A 21075-nucleotide genomic window follows, 5' to 3' on the forward strand; every position below is an offset into this window, starting at 1 on the left:
GTTCTTATTTTCAATAGGTTTTTCTTGTACCAAAACCGATTTTACAAAGTGGATATATTTCCCTTTGTTCGTATTCAATTTTGGTTGAGTATCACTGGTGGAAGTTTCATCTTGGTTGCCGAACCCCAAACCAGTTTTATCAGTTACTGATTTTTGTTTCTCTTGTATTTCAGCTAATGCAACAGCTGATTTGTTTCATGCTTTAATAAGCTCAGTTTGATTTGAATTTTCAAGCATCAACTACTAAATCATTGATTGATTCTTGCCTCTTTCAGCATTGAGCTCAACATTTACCCTTTTAAGACTCAACAGATCAACTGATTCATCTGTTTCAGTTTTGTTGTCTATGGGATCAGTTTGCTTTGCTCTGGCCTTCTCAAAAGATAAGGCAAGTTTGTTATATTCATTTACCATGTCATGAAGTGTAGAGATGAGTTCATCACGTGTAAAATCAGTTGAGCTAAAGTCAAATACCTGTTGACTCCAGTTTTGTGTCATCAGCCATTAGACACTTGAATTCTTCATCACCGTCACTGGAGTAGCTCAAGCTCTCAAAATCTGAATCATCAATGTCATATTCTGCTCATTTTGACTTGCTTTCCTCAGCTAGAATCAACTCATGATTCCTTCTGTAAGATTTCTTGTCATCTTTTGATCTTCTTTTGTTCTCATAGGATTTCTTTCCTTTCTCAGTTGAGCCACGAGTGTCCTTCTTAAGCTTGGGACTGTCAGCAATGAAATGACCAGTTTTGCCACAGTTGGAGCAAACATTAAGTTCTTCTTTGGAATGATTCTTCAGATACTGTCTTTGGAGATTTCCTTGGTTTCTTCTCATGAATCTTCCATATTTTTTAACGAATAATGACATAGCATCATTACTTAGCTGTTCAGCATATTTTTCAACTGAACCAGTTGGCTCCAGTTTGACAGCAGTTAAGGCAATTGTAGCAGCTGGTGTAGAAGGTTCTCCTTCTCTGGTTTGCAACTCAAACTCGTAGGCTTTTAAGTCAGTAAATAAGTCATGAAGTTCGACCTTGTTCAGGTCCTTTGCTCTCTCATTGCCATGGTCTTAGCATCTCATTCCTTGGGAAGACCTCTGACTACCTTCAGTACTAACTTTTTGTTTGAATACACCTTTCCGGGTGCATTCAACTCGTTTATAATGCTGTTGATTCTTTCATCATACTCATGCATGGATTCACCATTCTTCATCTTGATGTTGTCAAACTTTTGAACAGCAACAGATATCTTGTTCTCTTTGGTTTACTCATTGCCTCACAAAGTTGTATCAGTTTCTCCCATATTTCTTTGGTAATCTTGCACATTTTTATCTTGTTGAAAGTGATTTTATCCAGCGTTTTGTATAAGATGTCTTTAGCCACGTTGTCCAGATTGGATTTTCTCTTATCTTCAGCTGTCCATTCATCTCAAGGTTTTTCAATATGATGTGGTGCCTCATCAATTATGGCAACAACTGTGTTTGCTTTCAATATCTTCATGGGTCCGTATGTGATAACGTACCACATGTCATCATCTTGTGCACCTAGATTAACCTGCATTCTGATTTTCTAATCATCAAAGTCTTTTCTGGAGAACATTGGAATTTTGTTGAATGAAGACATATTGATCAGTTTGTATATGGAAGTATTCTGGAACAAGATTCAACTGTTCTGATATCACTTGATAGGATCGGTTAAGGGTGAAAGAGTGTTTAGAAGGGAGGGTTGAATAAACACTCACAATTTTAATAACCTTTTTCGACCTATGAGTCAGTTTAGTGAAAAACTGATACTCGGGAATCTTGTAAGTCAATATCAATTAGTTAACAAATACTTGTGCGGAAATAAACTGACTGATAGATAAAATATAAACTGAAATATGAAGACACATGATTTTATGGATGTTCGGAGATTTCAAACACTCCTATGTCACCCCTCCTATCTCAAGGATATGTTATACACTAAAAGACTTTGATTGATACAAACACTTGTACAGACCCACTGCAGTTTTGGACTTAACAATACCAAACTGAAACTCTTAGTTACAAACTAGTTTTCAGAACTCCATAGAACTGAATAAATCTAACACAACTGATCTCTTCTAGATCGAGTAATACAGTTTTTGTTGAAAGCTCGAGTTATAGCCTAGCAGCTATGAATGAATACAATAAGCGTGAGCTTTTCTGTTTACAAAAATTTCAGCAGAGTAACTGAATAGATTTCAGATGTTCAATGATTCAGTAGTTCTAGAGATTCAAAAGCTCTAAGAGCTATTCTTCAGTCGATCTTCTCTGCTATTTATAGGCTTCCCTCCAATGGTAATATTAAATACAATTTGAACCTTTCTATCTGTTGTATGCCACGTCAACATTCTTCTGACAGTCGTACACTATAGCTGTCTGCGTGTTTTTCTTCAGTTAATGGCAACGTGTTTTAGATCAGTTATCATTATTTTTAAATCAGTTAGACGTTCAGTTTTTCAAACATCCAAAATTCAGTTTCCAACAGCTTCAGTGTTCATTATTGTACCTTTGATCGTACATATGCTTTTGTATCGTTGTACATATCTGGAATCCATTTAGATAAGCTTGTCTTGATCTGCAACTGATTGATTCCTAACCGATGCTCTTAACTGGTCATCTGAACTGATCTTCAGTTGGGCTGGTGAAATCAGTTGACTCGTCAGTTGAAACGATTTCACTCTTTCAGTTGAACTGGTCAACTAGGCTCTTCATCAGTTGAGCACCTCATCAGCTGGACGGGCTTCTGAAGGTTTTCTGAAGAACCACCTATCAGCTGGACAATCAGTTGTACTGTTATTTGGTAAATCAGTTGAGCTGATTCACTTTGGTCGATCAGTTGGTGTTATCAGATTGCATCTTGATAGATTCATTTTGGCTTGTTTAACTGATCAGTTTGAAGCCTGATCAGTTCCACCTTTTTGCGCACTAGGTAAATCATTTGAAACAAAATAAAAAGTTTGTTAATATCAAAACTAAGATTGCGAACATGAACTGTTCCAACATTATTGGTAACAATTTAGGTATCACATTTTTATTTCACAAATCTCATCATCAAAGAACACTCAATATTAACTTCAAATTAAATATATTAATCGAATTTGAGTTTTTAAATGGTAAAATCAAGTATTTGTGAACTCGAATTAGATATTATTTGTATTAATTTAGGTATCACATTTTTATTTCATGAATGTCATAATCAAAGAACACTCAATATTAGCTTTAAACTATATAATTTGACATCCCCAAACAGCTGGATATAAGTATTTAGGAAGTAAAATCAAGTATTTTTAGACTCCGATTAGATATTCTGTGTACCAATTTAGATATCATATTTTAACTTCAAAATTGACACTCAAATCAGGTATTTGTAGACTCCAATTAGATACTCTTTTTACCAATTTGGGTAAAATCAAGTATTTATGGACTCAAATTAGGTATTTATTTGTATTAATTTAGGTATACCTTTCTTTGGTTCGGGAGTCTTTTTTTTCTCTTTGGGCTGTGAGGGAGTTTTGCTCGACTAAGACAAAACAATAGTTGTTAGCAATTATTTTTTACTTCACGAATGACACACAAATTAAGTATTTGTAGATTTCAATTAGATATTTTTTGTACCAAATTGGGTAAAATCAAGTATTGTGGACTCAAATTAGGTATTTATTTGTATTAATTTACATATAATATTTTTTATTTTACGAAAATCATATGGTGGTGAACATTTTTTTGGTATTAAATCACATTAATACTTGACTCTAATTCATATTCAACAGAAAGTCCCACATGATTTTGTTTATGATGACCACTAAAACATCAAATGTATCTTCAAAAAAAATATGAGTATAAAACGAGCCAAATTAGGTATTTGTTATCCCAATTTAGGTAATTTGTATATTAAATTTAGTATTTACTCGAATTTGATGGTGGGGAACAATATATATATATATTTTTTTTTGTATTAAATCACACGAATACTTCATCCTACTGCATCTCCAATGAAAACTCTAATAGGACTTCGTTTATGGTAACCACTCGAACATCAAATGTATTTTCAAACAAAATATGTGTATCAAATAATCAGGTATCTGATATATCAATTTTGGTACCTTATAAGTCAAATGGGTACTTATTCATGCTCGATGGTTAGTTGATGATATGTTTTTTTTTTTGTATTAAATCAAATGAATACCTTATCGTAATGCATTTTCAATGAAAACTCTCAGACAGAAATTCGTTTATCATGACCACTCGAACATCAAATGTATTTTCAAAAAAAAAAATAGGTATCAAGTGAGTCAAATCAGGTATTTGATATCCTATTTAGGTTTTTTGTAGGTTAAATTATGTACTTACTCATATTCGATGGTGAGTGTGAAAATGTTTATTTTTGTATTAAATCATATGAATATTTCATCATATGCATCTTCAATGAGATTTCCAATAGACTTCGTTTATAGTGACCATTCGAAAATTGAGTGTATCTTAAAAAAATATATGAGTATCAAATAAGACAAATCGGGTATCTATTATCCCAATTTAGGTATTTTGTATGTTAAATTAAGTACTTACTCATATTTGATGGTGAAAATGGAAAAAAAAATTTTAATATAAAAAATCACTCCAACAGAGATCTCAGTTCAAATTAGTGGAAAAAATTGAGTTTTGAAAGTCTAATATCAATTAACCACAAATTTGGGTATCACTTGAATCCAATTTAAGCATTGAGAGCCTAAAATTATGAGCACTAATAAACTATTTCTGAAAAAAATTTGACATGATGTATTTGTAATTGTAAGAAACCATACCGAATCACAACATAATTTGTCCAAACTACTAAAAATAACAGTTTAATAATTAATGCATAAACCACTTAATAATACATGTTTCAATTGCAATTACATAACAAACATCGAACTCTCAGCAAAAATTAATCACATAATGCCTGCATATTTTATAGGTCTTTTGACAGTTATGTCTGCATATTTTATAGGTCTTTTGAATAACTGTCAGTACTGCTGTATATGTTTAGCAATCATTTATGCATGCTGAAGATATAAAAAGAAAAAGAAAAGATGTTGGTCTGGCATGTCAAAAATAAAAATAAAAAAACATGACTTAATTACTTCAATTGCATGAAACAATATAATATTAATGTCTATATAACTTAGTGGCTCCAAATAATTAAATCAATTGAGAAGCCAAGAAACACATAAAAGACATGAACTCATAAAAACAAATTATCAAACATATAAGATGCATGAACTCATTAGTATTACACAGTCACTCACAACTAAAGCAAAGTACCAAGCACATAAAATATCTGATATGTGAACAACATAGTCAAGTTTGAAACATAAAGTAAAAAAATAAACACTTCAGATTTGAACGATTTGATATGCAAAATGGTAGTTGATACCCCATGGATGGGCCCAACTATCCCTGGCCCATACCTAGCCCAAATAAAGGACAGGCCCATCAAGGGTCCAGGTATTCTCCTATAAATACCAGGTTTGAGTGTTCAGTTAATTAATTCACTATATTGTTTTTAGCAGCACCCTTAGCTGCTCCCCCTTATATCCTCAGTCACTGACTTGAGCGTCGGAGAGGCTACGCCAGGACACCCTCCTGGCCCCCTCTTAACGGTCTTTTTCGTGATTTCAGGCTCAGGATCATTTCAAAACCCTGCGTCTGTACTAGTGACACTTGCTGGGAGCGGAACCTAAATTTCCCGTGAGTATCACTTGGCGCCGTCTGTGGGAAGTTTGAGTTGAGACGTAGAGATGGTAGGCGGGAGAGGAAGCAGAAGAGTTAACTCAGCGTCATCGCGTCCTCAGAGGGGACCCGAACCGTCTCATGTTGAGGCGAGGCAGGAACAACCCTGTCCGGAGACGAGAACTGAACAACCTCGTCAAGAGACCAGGGCCGAGCAACCCCGTCCTAATGAAAATGTGGGAAACTTGACCCTGGAGCAGTTGGGCCAATTTATAACTCGGACAGTGGATGAGGCTATGAAGAGGAATCAAGAGTCTGTGTTTGTAGAGGAACAGGCCGCTCGTCAGGAGCGTGAGGAAAATGTTGAAGTCCATTAGAGCATGGTGGAGGAGACGCACCCCCTCCATAATGGGGAGATTAGTGAGATGGGGGAGATGTGGAAGGAGATACGGAGGTTGAGGGAGCAGGTAGGAAGCAGGGTGCCGGTACTCAAGAGAGGAAGCCCTTTTTCACTAGCCATCTTGGAGGAAGGGCTTCCTCCGAATTTTCGACATTCAAACGTTGGAGAATATGATGGACATTCTGACCCCGAGGAACACTTGGGAAGATTCGAGAATGCGGCTCTGTTGCACCAGTACTCAGATGGAGTCAGGTGCATGGTGTTTCTGGGCACGTTGGTGAGGTCAGCCTAGCAGTGGTTTAACACTTTGCAGCCCAGCTCTATACGTTCTTTTGAGGACTTCTCAGCTGCCTTCTTGCACCGATTTGCTAGCAGCAAGAGGCACCAGAAAAATTATTTGAGCCTGTTCGTGATGAAACAGCAAGAGAATGAAACTTTGCGAGAATTTGTCAAGCGTTTCAACAGTGCAGCGCTGGAAATACCAGCGGCTACCCCTGACATCATGATAAGTGTCTTCACACAAGGACTGAGGGGAGGGGAGTTTTTCAAGTCGCTGGTCAAGAAGCCTCCGTTGAGCTAAGATGATCTGTTGGCTCGAGCTGAGAAATATGTAAACTTGGAAGATGCCCAATGGTACAGAAGGATGGAGAACCGGCAGGGAGGAAGTAGAGTTGAGGGAGTGGAGAAAGGAGGAAAGAAAAGGGGTGCGGGGGAAAGAGAGGAAGACAGAACTAGAAGTAGAGGACAATTCTCATCACATGTTCCCCTGGATAGGAGTCGTGACGAGGTGATGGAGGTGAGGGAGCCCGCGAGGAGGTGGAAGAAGTCATGAAGGGTTGAGTGCAGTGCTAGATTTCCTTCGCGGGACAGACGAGAAGGATCTGCATCCGGGAGTCGACCGAGGTCTCACCCGTCCCCTAGTCGTGGTCAAGGCCATCCATGGATAAATCAGGGGGTTGGGGAGCAGAGAGAGGAAGGTCGAGGTCAAGATGTCCTTCAGGAGCCTGTCGAACCGAGGAGGGGAACGAATGAGGATAATCACCCTACGAGAGGAATGATTCATATGATCTCGGGCGGTGCTACCGATGGAGGCTATGGGCGAGCTCGGAAAGCACATGGGAGAAGATTGAAGAACTTTGAGATATATAGTGGTGCAGACTTACCACAAGACCCCATCATCAGCTTTGGGCCGGAAGACCTCCGAAGCGTTGTTACTCCACATAACGATGCCTGGGAGGTGACGGCCACCATTGCCAATTATGATGTGGCAAGGATATTTATTGATAATGGAAGCTCCGTGAACGTCTTGTTCCAGAGCACGTTGGATCAAATGAAAGTGGAAGAATTTTAGTTTGAGCCGGTCTCCACCCCGCTGTATGGGTTTGCAGAACACGTCATCTTGCCTTTGGGTCAGATTGTTCTTCCCCTATCCTTGAGGACTGATCCTCGGCGGGTAACAAAGATGATAGCCTTTACTGTAGTAGATACCTCGTCAGCGTATAGTGGAATTCTAGGACGACCAGCCCTAAAGGATTTTAGAGCAGTAGCTTCCAGTTATCATCAGAAGCTTAAGTTTCTTGTGGGAAAAGGAGTTCGAGTCCTGTGCGGGGACCAAAAAGTCGCACGTCATTGTTATGAAAGAATCGTGAAAGAAGAAGAAAAGAGAGGTCACGAGCATTCGCATGGAAGCTTGAGCTCAGTCTTGCAGTTGTAGAGTCATTCGGAGAAGCTTCTAAATGGGTAACTTTGTCCTATGGAGGTACAAGAGGAGCTGAGAGGAAAGTTGGAGAATGCGCTGGGTAAGGCTCTAAAGAGGCATGGGAACGCTTACCACCTTAGAGAATATCTTTACTTCATTTTTGATGTATTTTGTTCCTGAATTTGTCTTACGTTATCAGTTGATATTTAATAAACTCAAGTTCTTATATTAAGTTCATGTGCTCTTGTATTATGAGGATTATATGAATTTTATTTTACCTACTTAGGCTGCGCCTAGTAGAGGAGAAGAGTGGGGGGGAGAAAATTAAATTTTTCCTGCTAAGGCATCGCCTTGCAGAGGAGTAGAGGGTGAGGTAGAGAATATTTATTTTCCTGCTAAGACATCGCCTAGCAGAGAAGCAGAGTTTGGGAGGAGAAAAATGTTATTTTTCTGCTAAGGCATCGCCTAGCAGAGGAGCATAGTGGATGAGGATAATTAAATTTATTTTTCCTGCTAAGGTGTCACCTAGTAGAGGAGTTAGAGGGTGGAGATGTTGAGTTTTTATTTTCCTGCTAAGACCCGGCTTAGCAGAGGAGTTAAAGGGTGGAGGTAGTGAATTTTTATTTTCCTGCTAAGGCATCACCAAGCAGAGGAGCAGAGTTTGGGAGGAGAAAAATGTTATGTTCCTGCTATGGCGTCGCCTAGCAGAGGAGTAGAGGGGAGGAGGAGAATTAAATTTTCCTGCTAAGGTATCACCTAGCAGAGGAGTTAGATGGAGGAGTTGAATTTTATTATCCTGCTAAGACATCGTCTAGCAGAGGAGTTAGAGGGCGGGGGCGTTGAATTCCATTTTCCTGCTAAGGCATTGCCTAGCAGAGGAGTTAGAGGGTGGGCGCGTTGAATTTTATTTTCCTGCTAAGGCCCCGCTTAGCAGAGGAGTTATGAGATGATGAGGTGAGAATTTGATTTTTCCTGCTAGGGCCCGGCCTAGCAGAGGAGTTAGAGGGTGGAGGTGTTGAATTTTATCTTCCTGCTATGTCGTCACCTAGCAGAGGAGTTAGAGGTGGATGTGTTGAGTTTTTATTTTCCTGCTAAGACCCGACTTAGCAGAGGAGTTAGAGGGTGGAGGTGGGGAATTTTTATTTTCCTGCTAAGGCATCACCTAGCAGAGGAGCAGAGTTTGGGAGGAGAAAAATGTTATTTTCCTGCTAAGGCATCGCCTAGCAGAGGAGTTTGAGGGTGAGGGTGGAGAATATTTATTTTCCTGCTAAGGCATCGCCTGGCAGAGGAGTTAAAGGATGACGAGGTGAAATCTATATTTTCCTGCTAGTGCCCGGCTTAGCAGAGGAGTTAGAGGGTGGAGGTGTTGAATTTAAATTTTCCTGCTAAGGTATCACCTAGCAGAGGAGTTAGATGGAGGAGATGTTGAGTTTTTATTTTCCTGCTAAGACCCGGCTTAGCAGAGGAGTTAGAGGGTGGAGGTAGTGAATTTTTATTTTCCTGCTAAGGCATCGCCTAGCAGAGGAGCAGAGGGGAGGAGCAGAGTGTGAGCACTCGGGGGCGAGCGTGTTGCGGGGAGGAGTCGTGCGCTCGGGGGCTAGCTTGCTACGGAGGGGCGAGCTTGCGCGCTCGGGGGCGTGTGTGCTGCGGCGAGGAGGCGAGCGCTCAAGGGAGAGCGCGATGGGGCGGGGTCGGGTGCTCGGGGCGAGCGTGCTGCGGAGGGGCGAGATTGCACGCTAAGGTGAGCGTCTGAACGCTATTGCAGGCGCGCCGTGGGGCTGCGCGCGGGGTGAGGCTGGTGGTTGGTGTATGGACGAGGGGCGAGACGAGGGCGATGGTGTGGGCGAGGGGAGAGGGAAGGGGCGAGGGGAGAGGATGGGCGAGATGGTTGGCATATGGGCGAGGGGAGAGGTTGTGGCTAGGGATGTAAATGAACCGAACTGTTCACGAGCTTTCCGGATCTCGGCTCGTTAAAAAGCTCGTTCGGGCTCGTTCGTTAAGCTTATCGAGCCGAGCCCGAGCCTTATTTTGGGCTCGACAATTTTGTTGAGCCGAGCTTGAGATTAATGATGTTCGGCTCGTTAGCTCGTGAACATGTTCGATAATAGGTTCGTGAGCTCGAGCTCGAGCTCGGCTCGTTTAGCTGGCTCGTGAGCTCGAGCTCGGCTCGTTTAAGTGGTAGATGGGCGAAAAAAACGGAAACATCAGCGACGGTTTTTACTAAACCGTCGCTATATAGTGACAGTCTGTATTAAAACCGTCGTATATTAAATTAAGCGACGGTTTATTAAAACCCGTCGCTATTATAGCGACGGTTTACATAAAACCGTCGCTATAGTAGCGACTGTTATGAAGAAAACCGTCGCTGATGGCAACGATTTTGGGGTTTAGGGTTTAGGGTTTAGGGTTCAGGGTTTTAGCAAACTGTCTATAAATTGTCGCGTTTAGAGTCGTTTGTAACATTTGCACTTAGTCATCCTGAGTGTTTATTACATAGATATATCTGTTGTCCTTACAATCGAAAAAAATGTCAAAACAAACCATATTTAGACAAAATTACAAACCATTTGTGCTTCCTAATAAAAAGTACAAGATTGTTGATGTCAATCGAAAAACGAGTCTTGGATACTACGAACCATTTGTGTTTCCTACGCAAGCCTCGCAAGTTGTGTATTTGACTTATCCAACAACGAAGAGAGCAGAATCAGATTGGATGCATGTGAGTACTCTACGTAGGCGAGCTTATGTCACTGATGTTGAGCCAAATACTGAGCATAATCAAATTGATGCGAACGGTGTATTTCAAAACAACGAAAGTGGACCTCATGACATCTCAACTCAATTTCTTTTATCGTCTCAAAATCTAGTCGATGTTAATGTTATGTACGACAACAAAATTGATTTGAACTGAAAGTGAAACAGAAGAGGTTCAATATTCGAGCGACGATGTTCGTGACATTTATTGAATTGTACTTTGGAAAAAATATATATTTCATTAATTATAAATGTTAATGTTTTACAATTATTGAATTTATTTTAGCGAGCACGACATGGCAGAGATCCAACGTCATGGGAGCTATACGTTCACACACATCGACATGCAGATGGATCTTTCGTTGACACGCGATCCCGCCTGCTCCACGTAAGTTTATTAAATTTCGTTATTCTCATCAACGTTACATTAAGAAAATTCAATTTGATTCATTTTAAATCAACATCACAGGAGGAGATGGAGCGCTACATGGCTGATTCATTTTGTATGAAACACTTGTATTATTATTTGCAGATTAATAATATGATTACATTTCTCAAATTTTGTTAATTTTTTTTCGATTATATAGTACAATATATTTTTATTTCAGATTTAAATAATTATAACATTAAAAAAAAACAATTAGCGACGGTTTTTTATTCAAACCGTCGCGATATTAGCGACGTTTTATAGTACCCGTCGCTAATGGCGACGGGTTTAACATACCGTCGCTAAAATAGCGACGGTGAAACGTAAGGCTCGTAACGAGCCCGAGTTTCAAACCTAAGGCTCGTAACGAGCCCGAGCCGAGCCCGTGCCGAAAAAATAGTTAAACGAGCCGAGCTCGAGCCAGCTACTGTTCGGCTCGGCTCGGCTCATTTACATCCCTAGTTGTGGCGAGACTGCTGGACAGGAGGCTGGGCGAGGGTGATGGCTGCGCATGCTAGGGCGATGGTGGGCGAGGGGAGAGGGAAAGGGCGAGGGGAGAGGAGGGGCAAGGTGGTTGGCATATGGGCGAGGGGAGAGGTTGTGGCGAGACTGCTGGACAGGAGGCTGGGCGAGGGTGATGGCTGCGCATGCTAGGGCGATGGTGCGGGCGAGAGGAAAGGGCTAGGCGAGGTGGTTGGCGTACGAGTGCGCGTGCGAGGGCTTGCGCAGGGAGATTGACGAGGCTGGTCTGGGGAGCGCTCGAGAGGGCGAGGCGAGGCGAGGCGATGGGGCTTGAGAGCGCGCAAACGAGAGGGTGAGGCGAGGGGGCTTGAGGGCGAGCATGCAGGAGGGCTGGCGAGGGGCGAGGGCGCACAGACGAGATGACGAGGGGATGCTGTGTGGGCGAGACTAGGGTTGGCGTGCAGATGTGGTGAGGGCAAGACGCGGGCGTTGGTGAGGGGAGGGCTGGCGAGGGCAGGTGCTCGTGGAAGGCTGCTGGCGAAGTTTGGTAGGGGCTGGCGAGGGAAGAGGAATGTGAGGAGCGAGGATGCGGCGAGAGGGCGCGAGGGTTAGGATGCAGCGAGAGGGCGAGTAGAAGAAGTTTATTTCCAAATTTTTGGAGACTGACGAGCGACAGAAGAAGAATGCACAACTAGCGCCCGGTAAACCGAGGACAGCACAATTAATCGAACTTTGAACCTACGATTCAGTTCGACTCGGGAAGGAGAGACTGGTGATACCCCATGGATGGGCCCAACTATCCCTGGCCCATACCTAGCCCAAATAGAGGACATGCCCATCAAGGGCCCATGTATTCTCCTATAAATACCAGATTTGAGTGTTCAGTTGATTCATTCACTATATTGTTTTCAGCAGCACCTTTAGCTGCTCCCCCTTATATCCTCAGTCACTGACTTGAGCGTCGGATGGGCTACGTCAGGACACCCTCCTGGCCCCCTCTTAACGGTCTTTTTCGTGATTTCAGGCTCAGGATCATTTCAAAACCATGCGTCTGTACTAGTGACACTTGCTGGGAGCGGACCCTAAATTTCCCGTGAGTATCAGTAGTTATTTTTATTTTTATTTTACTTACAGTATGAAGCTTCAAGTTGAATCACCATTTTTGAAGCCATAAAAAGGTAATGGATCGAGCGATGGATTGGCTTAGGGAGGGGTTGATGGATTTGACATTTGGGAATGAGCCATGGATTGATTGAGTAGGATTTAATTGTTTTTGTGGGGTGTTTATTTTAATATTGCATCCAAATAATATAAAGGCAAAAAAAGTAAAAAGTTATCAACAAGGAGTTGAAATTAAAATTTAGCTTTTGTCATGTACCAATTCAAAAAATATATTACATGTAGACTGAATCATGATTGAAAAATGATCAGATGTATTTATTTTTTCCAAATTTAGCATAGATATATCATATGAAAAAAAATGCCCAAAATTAATAATAATATTTAAATGGTAATTAAATGAGGAAGTTGGTGAAAAATCCCTAATCAAAATATTTTTTTGGGTTCACTCCCTAACCACAAAATTGTGGTACTATGTCATACAAAATATGGTACACTTCATGTGAAAATATGATACACTTCATGTGGAAATGTGGTACTAAAAAAATACCCAAAAACTGAACATCAAAAAAATCGATGACGGGCCACATGAGCAGTTCAGTTGCACAAAAATAAAGAAGTATTAAAACTGCAGAATTCTGCCTCAGTCTATCATACATCGTCGTGTAATGTTTATCAAGAATCTTTTCCTTTTCCTCGATCCATACAGGCAACTTTTTGGAAAAGATCAAATCTTTCTACAAAATTTATCTTAATCCCATCGATCCCACATGCCTCCGCATTCTGCTGAACAGAATAACATGTACCCTCTCTACGAGTTTTTCTCTCCAAAAAAATCTGAAAACTTGTGAAGAAATATCCAACTGAAGTCCATGGCGAAAAGCGAGGAGCTGCCAGTGCCAATTTTCAGTTCTCTTGAGCCTGTTTACGGAACTGGGTCGCAACTAGAAGAGGCCGAACTCCGATTTGCCAAATTAAAATCCAAATTCGTCGAGTTCTTTGGCCACCCCCCTGTTATTTACGCTCGATCTCCAGGTTATGTATATTCACATACGAACTACACATTTGTATTCCATCTATATTTGTTTTTTTTCCCTTTTTGAATGTTCTTTTTTTTTTAGGGAGAGTGAATTTGATTGGGGAGCACATAGATTATGAAGGATATTCAGTTTTGCCGATGGCTATCAGGCAGGATACCATCGTGGCAATACGAAAATGTGACAAAACTGGAGCAGAAAAAGTGCTAAAGATCGCCAATGTGAATAGCGAGAAGTATCATATGTGCACATACCCTGTTGATCCTGATCAGGTGCGATGAGATTTAGCTTGGAGTGTGTGTGTGTGTGTGTGTCAGATCTTGAATGTGAGTAAGCTATGTGAGGTTTAAAGTGGGATTTACTGCTGCAAAATTCTTCTCAGTTTGGAGTTTCATTGCATGGAATTGCAGAAAAAATAATCTTGGGTATGGACTGTGACAGACGAAGATAAAAACGATTAGGATGCTTTAGGTTTTTGAATACCATTTCTTAACCAAGATTTTTCATTTCAGTCATTTGTAAACACCCTATTTAGGGTAGTAGAACTATTTCTATGTTCCATTGAATGAAGATCTTTTTTTTTCCAGGAAATTGATCTGAAGCATCACAGATGGGGTCACTATTTTATTTGTGGGTAAGATACCCTGGCTCCAGTGAAAATCTTATTATGCCTGGTATTCATCCGGTAGTAGGATCAAAACATTCTTGCATTTATATTGTTTGAATGATATCTAAAATAATTCTGTTTTTTCAATCCTATATTCTCTTTATGTTCTTTTCTTTTTTCAGGTATAAAGGCTTCTATGACTTCGCAAAATCGAAAGGTTTAGATGTTGATGAGACATTGGGACTTGAGGTTGTGGTTGATGGCATTGTCCCTACTGGTAATTTTATTCATTTTAATGAACATTTGCATTATGTTTGACCTGCTAATCTTGATGAAACTATTCATTAGTTCCATTATTCTATATTTTAGATGGTTTTTTCTCATGTAGGATCTGGTTTATCGAGCTCTGCTGCTTTTGTTTGCTCATCCACAATAGCTATAATGGCCGTGTTTGCGGAAAACTTTCCCAAGGTATCTGACCGAATTGGTGTTTTAAATTTTAAGCCATACATTAGTCCTATCCAAGGTGCTGTATCACTTTAAGTCCATACATTGGTCTCTATCCTTTCTTGTTCTCTAGCTTGTGAGTGGTGAGCAGCGGTTAGTCAATAATTGTTTGCTGTTTTTGTGCATGAATTAATCGTCAGTATCTGTAACACTGCTATTTCAAATTTCAAACTCCAGAAAGAACTTGCTCAACTTACTTGTGAGTGTGAAAGACACATTGGCACTCAATCTGGTGGAATGGACCAGGTATTTATCGCATTTAAAGAGTACTCCAGTATTATTTGTTGTGTATCATTAGAAAAGCTGTTACTTGTTAAAAAATGCCGTGATGATTTTTTAAATGAATTTCAGCATTCTCATTCAAGATTAACTCGCCTTTTACGTTCAGTAATTATCTCTTTTCCATGGCAGATATATTTGTAATATCTCCCTTGTTGCTTACAAGAGATTTTATTGGTTCACTGGACAGGCAATCTCTGTGATGGCTCAATCTGGTTTCGCAGCGCTCATTGATTTCAACCCTATTCGTTCTACTGAGGTGCAGCTCCCTGCAGGTGGATCATTTGTCATAGCTCATTCATTGGCTGAATCTCAGAAAGCGGTTACTGCTGCAACTAATTACAACAACAGGGTTGTCGAATGCCGTTTAGCTTCTGTGAGTTCATTTTAACTTCAGGTTTTCCTTATTATTGGGCATTTGAGAATGCTTAAATGTCTCTTTAATAATGAGTTCAAAATGCTTTTCAACTGTCGTAACTTTTCAAGCTCAAAATGGTTTATTTTGACAGTTTCTTTTCTTTCCTCCCAATCTCTTTGAGTACCTTAATTGTTAGAAAATTCCAGATTGTCTTAGGCATAAAGCTAGGAATGAAGCCGGAGGAGGCTATAGCCAAAATCAGAACACTTTCAGATGTTGAAGGTCTGTGCGTGACATTTGCGGGTACGCGTGGATATTCTGATCCAGTTATTGCTGTCAAGGTATCTCTTCATCATCTAAAGTTTCTGAATCTTGTTGCTGGATCCAGATGTATTTGTTTATTACACTGCCATATTCGTGCTTTGTGTGAATCATTTAGTGTTTTCACCGAATCTGATTGCCTATCAAGTGCCTTGATTCAAAATTTTAGTTTCTTGTGGACATCTTGCACATTTTATACTTTGGGGTTTGATTGTCGGTCTCATCCACAGGAATTATTGAAAGAAGAACCTTATTGTACTGAAGATATTGAGAACATTACGAATGAAAAGCTGCAAGCTATATTTGCCAATTCTCCTTCCTCCTTGGACGTGCTGAGAGCAGCCAACAATTTTAAGTTGCACCAGGTGAATTTGCACCTTTTTACACTTTTCTTATTGTCCGATCTCTAATAATGTTGATTGTTTCATCAACCGTCTGTTTCATATTTTAATTATATTGATACTCAACCTTATTGTTTCTCATTGTTCCTATCACCTGATATGCTACATTCTCAAATAATGTATTGGCTAAACTGAAATAAATTTTCAGAGAGCTGCACACGTCTACTCTGAAGCTAAACGTGTATATGCTTTCAAAGATACGGTATCCTCAAAGTCTAGGTGAGTTGAGAGTGTTATTATGATACGTTTTCTCAATGCATACAGTTTGTCTCATTTTCTTTACATATTTTCAGTTTTGATTGATTTTTATTTAATTACAGCGATGAAGAAATGCTTAAAAAGCTCGGGGAACTGATGAATGAAAGCCATCATAGCTGCAGCGTGAATTATGAATGCAGGTAAGAATAACAATAGAATTTATCCTAGGTGTTTTTTTTTTGCTCACCTTTTATAATCATCAGCTGCCCTGAATTGGAAGAGCTTGTGAGATTTGTCGGGATAATGGTGCCCTTGGGGCAAGACTTACGGGAGCCGGATGGGGTGGTTGTGCAGTAGCTCTAGTGAAGGAGAACATTGTTCCACAGTTTATCCTTAACTTGAAGGTTAGTGTCTCCCTCCCTCCCCTTGAATGTGGTAAAATCCCCTCAATCGGCCTTTGAACATCAATGAATATTGGTTCTTTATCTGTCAGGACCAATTTTATCAATCAAGAATTGATAAAGGGGTGATCGACAAGAATGATCTTGGCCTCTACATTTTTGCATCCAAGCCATCGAGTGGTGCTGCCATCATCAAATTTTAGTTGCTCCGCTGCCTGATAAATCATCTGTGCTCATGGTAGATTGAATAGTTTATCCACTGTTTACTGATGATGGATCGCTTTCTATATATTTTTTGGCTGCAAGAATAAAGATGCATCATGTTCCCTAAAAAATTTGCCCCATTTATTGAGGTGGATTGTGCTGTGAAATGAATGGATTGAAATTTGAATAGAGTTTGATTGCTATGCCATATAACCACTATATGTACTATGTTTATCTGTGGATCCTGCGTATAACGTCAACGAGATCTCCAGTATAATGCGAAGAACTGCGAACAAAACTAGCTAATATTTAGATATATTACCAATAAACAATGGAAATTAGCATAGAATGAACACTTTCTTTCTGTTGACTCTTGTGTATCTCTCTTTGTCGATTTTATTTTGAACCCTTCTGAGGTTGTAGAAACAAATTGGAGTTACAAGATTCCTCACAAGTCAACCGGACTGCCTACTGATCGGGGAGAAAAGAAAACTGAAAAAATCCCAAAACGAGAAACTGTGATATATCATATCACTTCATCTCCAGGAATGACAATTGTATTTTCAAAAGAATGCATAAAGAAGAAACTATCGGCCTACTCTCTGTGTTTTTTTGGTTATTTCTCCCAAAAACCACTCGTTTCTCTGCTATCATCTTCATCATCCACATAGATGATAACTTCTTCATCATCATCGTCGACATCCTGATCATCATAATCTATGTCATCCTCATCGTCGTTCATATCTGAATGTAAAGATTGAAACTCTGGTGGCGGTGGACAATCCTCTGTCTCAGCCTTATCTATCTTCATCACAAGGTATCTGATGATCCTCTCATCTCTGTCAAGCAAGCTTTTAAAGCCGTTGATCCGTTGGGCTTCCAGCTCAAAGTTCACTATGATATAATGGGCTTTTTGCTTTATGTATTTTGTAGGCCAGTTTACGCATACCCCAGTCACTTAATCTCCACATCCTGCCTTTCTTTTCTTTCAACAATTCTGTAAGTCATTCACAAAAAGAAAGAACATCTAAGACTAAGACCAAAGAAAACAATAAATTATTTCGTTGCATGATGATGTGATCGAGCAAATAGAAAAATAAGAGACTTGGAAAGCACGAAGAGGACAAGAATCTGAAAGATAAATGATACGGTTTAATAAAAACAAACAAGAATGTAATCCAGGGCCGAACAAATCAGGTTAGTTCACAAGAGAGATGTTTTACACATTGAAAATGAAAGAGCTGAAAAATTTCCACAAGTACAACTGAAACGTTTACAGCTAAAATACTACTGAAAATATATTTTTTTTGCCTTGGCCGAAACAATTATACATACATATGTAAAAAATCGTCTCACTCGATTTACCAAACAACTCAACTACTGGATAAAAATAATTGCGGTTAAAAATCCAAAAGCGTAATCGACTGAAACGTTATTGTTAAACGTAAATCAACCACATAATACTAAAAACCTGTCAAACTTCAAAGTATAAAAATGATAAACGTTTTGAAATATTGTTTAACCATATCACTCATAAAATCATAAAATGCGGAAGAAGCGCAAGGTCCCGACACCAGCCCAGTCCACTCAGTCCTCAGCACCTCTAGTCTCCTCACCAACAAACTGCTCACTGCATCAATCGCACCTAATTAATCTAAAAACTCCACACACCTGAACCGTTATAACAAAGTACGCATACATATCGTGTAGCAGTGAAAAGTGAAGTTTAGAACAAAAGTCTTCGCCAAACAGCTTCAGAAGAAATTTAAACTGAAGAAATTTGTTGATTTGGAGGCTGTTGTTATGAGGGTAGTCAAGGTTTCAACAGTTTTTCAGGCTCTAGAGCGCAAGAATTATTTCTTCAATCAGCTGAGAGCCAAGAAGCTTCAAAGATAGTTGCTGAACTGCGACTAAATTTTGATCCAACCAGTCCAATTGCATTCAATGATATAGCTGTGCATAACCATCTGGACTCGGATCTTGTCGCATTGCAGATGGATCAAGAACTGGGAAATGGATCAAGAACTGATCATTCCAGCGGCTTCTCAAGAATTTTCAACTGAAGATGAGCCAGCTGAACAGTCAGTTAAAAAACCATCTAAGGAAATAGTTGCTGAAACTACTCAACAAGCAACTGAACCTCCCTCATCTGTTGCTCAACCTTCATCATTTTCAGCACCTCAATCTTCAACTGGTGATCCAACGCCTTATTTTGAAGCCGAGTTATCACTGGCCAATCTCGATGAGGTCATAAAATCTGTAACCTCTGATATTCAGCTGGAAACTTCAAGATCAGTTGAGGATGTGGTCATGACTGAAGAACCAGCTGTTCAAGCTGTCAATTTTGAAGAATCGGCTGAGGAGCCTATTTTTGAACAAACTGAAGAGGCAGTTCATACAGAAACTGTGACTGAATAGGCAGTTTCTCAACCAACTGAAGAGGCTCATCTGCACTCAGTCTCAACTGAAAAAGTGCCAGTGGTAGAGCCAGTTCACCAACCAACTGAAGAAACAGTTGTTGAACCAACTGAAGAACCTTCTTCTACTTCCGTTCTTCCAACTGTCTCGTCTCTTCCCCAGGACCCTGCAACTGAAGATATTTCAGAAATAGTAGCGCTTGAAACAGAACCAACTGACAGTGTGATGGTTGTATTTACTCAACAGGAAAGGGAGCAGATTCCAGAAACTTCCAGAGACATGTCTCCTGGAATTTCAGACACTAATACCCTATTTGAAGAACTTCAAACCGTTCAGTCCAACCTTGCCAATATGATGAGTGCTATTTCTGCAATACAATCTACTCAGCTCGCACACACTTTGAAGCTCAACTCGAACTATGAGTTTACAACAGAAAGACTGAATCAACTCAATAAGAGTGTGACTGCTCTCTATCTCCAGATGGAAGAAATCTGATAAGTGTAATTTATTTCACTTTTATTACTTGTTTTTAACTTAGAATTACACTTATCAGAATCACATAATTCTAAGTTAAAAACAAGTAATAAAAGTGAAATAAATTACACTTATCAAACTCCCCCAAACTTAGGATTTTGCTAGTCCCGAGCAAAATAAAAACACACAAACAAACAAGTCATGAAATTTTTTTTTAAAAGAACATGGCCTCAAGATAATTTAACTAAATCTTCATGCAATCACAAGTTAAATCAATCCAACCAATTTTTCATCCGGATATAATCATGAAATCGTTTAATTTTTTTAACTTTTAATCTCTTCAACTCATGTTTCAAAATATTCTCAATCAATTTCAATTTTTACAAACACAAATCAAGAGGTCTTTTCCGGTAAATATTGGGTTCAAAGCAATATTCATTCAAGAAAGGAATACCCAATAAATATTTGATACAATGAGGTGTGTATAAAATCGATCAAGATTCATACTCAATGGAAGTGTTTATCGATTGTCCATATGCTAAATCCTCCAAATCCCTCTCCACTAGTATATTGGACAATTATGACTAGGTTAATAGGATTTTCAATGGTTGTAATGTTAGGCTTTGGTTAATAGCTACAAATGAAGATTAGGAATTCAAAGAAGGGAGTAAATTGAATTTTTATCTCTTTTGCATACTCCATTTTTTTCTTTTATCTCTATTTTTTATTCAGTTCATCTCTTTTTCTCCCCTTTTTCTCCAACTTTTTCAATCAAACATCATTCATCATTTTTCTTTTCTTTTCTTTTGTAGAATAATATCACTTTCTTTAATCTTTGGAATTCTTACTCCCTTGAGAAGGTAGGAAATAATTGTATAAGATATTCAAAGGGTTGGTAAATGTGGGCTACTTGAAAGGATATCGAATGGGGGTCTTTTACACATATTAACGTGTGCCATTCGAATTCATATAAGCTACAAAGAGGTGACAAATGTTAAAATTTTATTTGGTAGCTTGAAAGGCTCAATCGATCCAAAAAATCACCTAAATCATAGTTTGTCCGTATTTCGCCTCGAGTGTTGTTTGGATAGTTCTAGGCAAAATCTCAATTCACCAACACCAAGTAGAATCTAATCTTAGTGAAAGAAATAATATCTCAATGCACCAACCAAATACATATATATTCAAAAAGAAAAGTACTTGGCTTCAAAGAAATTTCAAGAACACAATTCTTTTTTTCATATAGACTCAAGAGGGCTTCAATTGAATATTTATGAG

The 21075-nt window shown here is 39.4% G+C and overlaps 1 pseudogene; it reads left to right on the top strand.

Annotated features, from left to right (window-relative positions):
- The first annotated feature begins 13221 nt into the window (after positions 1-13221).
- Positions 13222-17096, top strand: LOC140833941 (galactokinase-like; annotated as a pseudogene).
- Positions 17097-21075: the final 3979 nt, after the last annotated feature.

The sequence above is a fragment of the Primulina eburnea genome, chromosome 6 (genome assembly GCF_022965805.1).
Source record: "Primulina eburnea isolate SZY01 chromosome 6, ASM2296580v1, whole genome shotgun sequence".
Taxonomy (NCBI): Eukaryota; Viridiplantae; Streptophyta; class Magnoliopsida; order Lamiales; family Gesneriaceae; genus Primulina; species Primulina eburnea.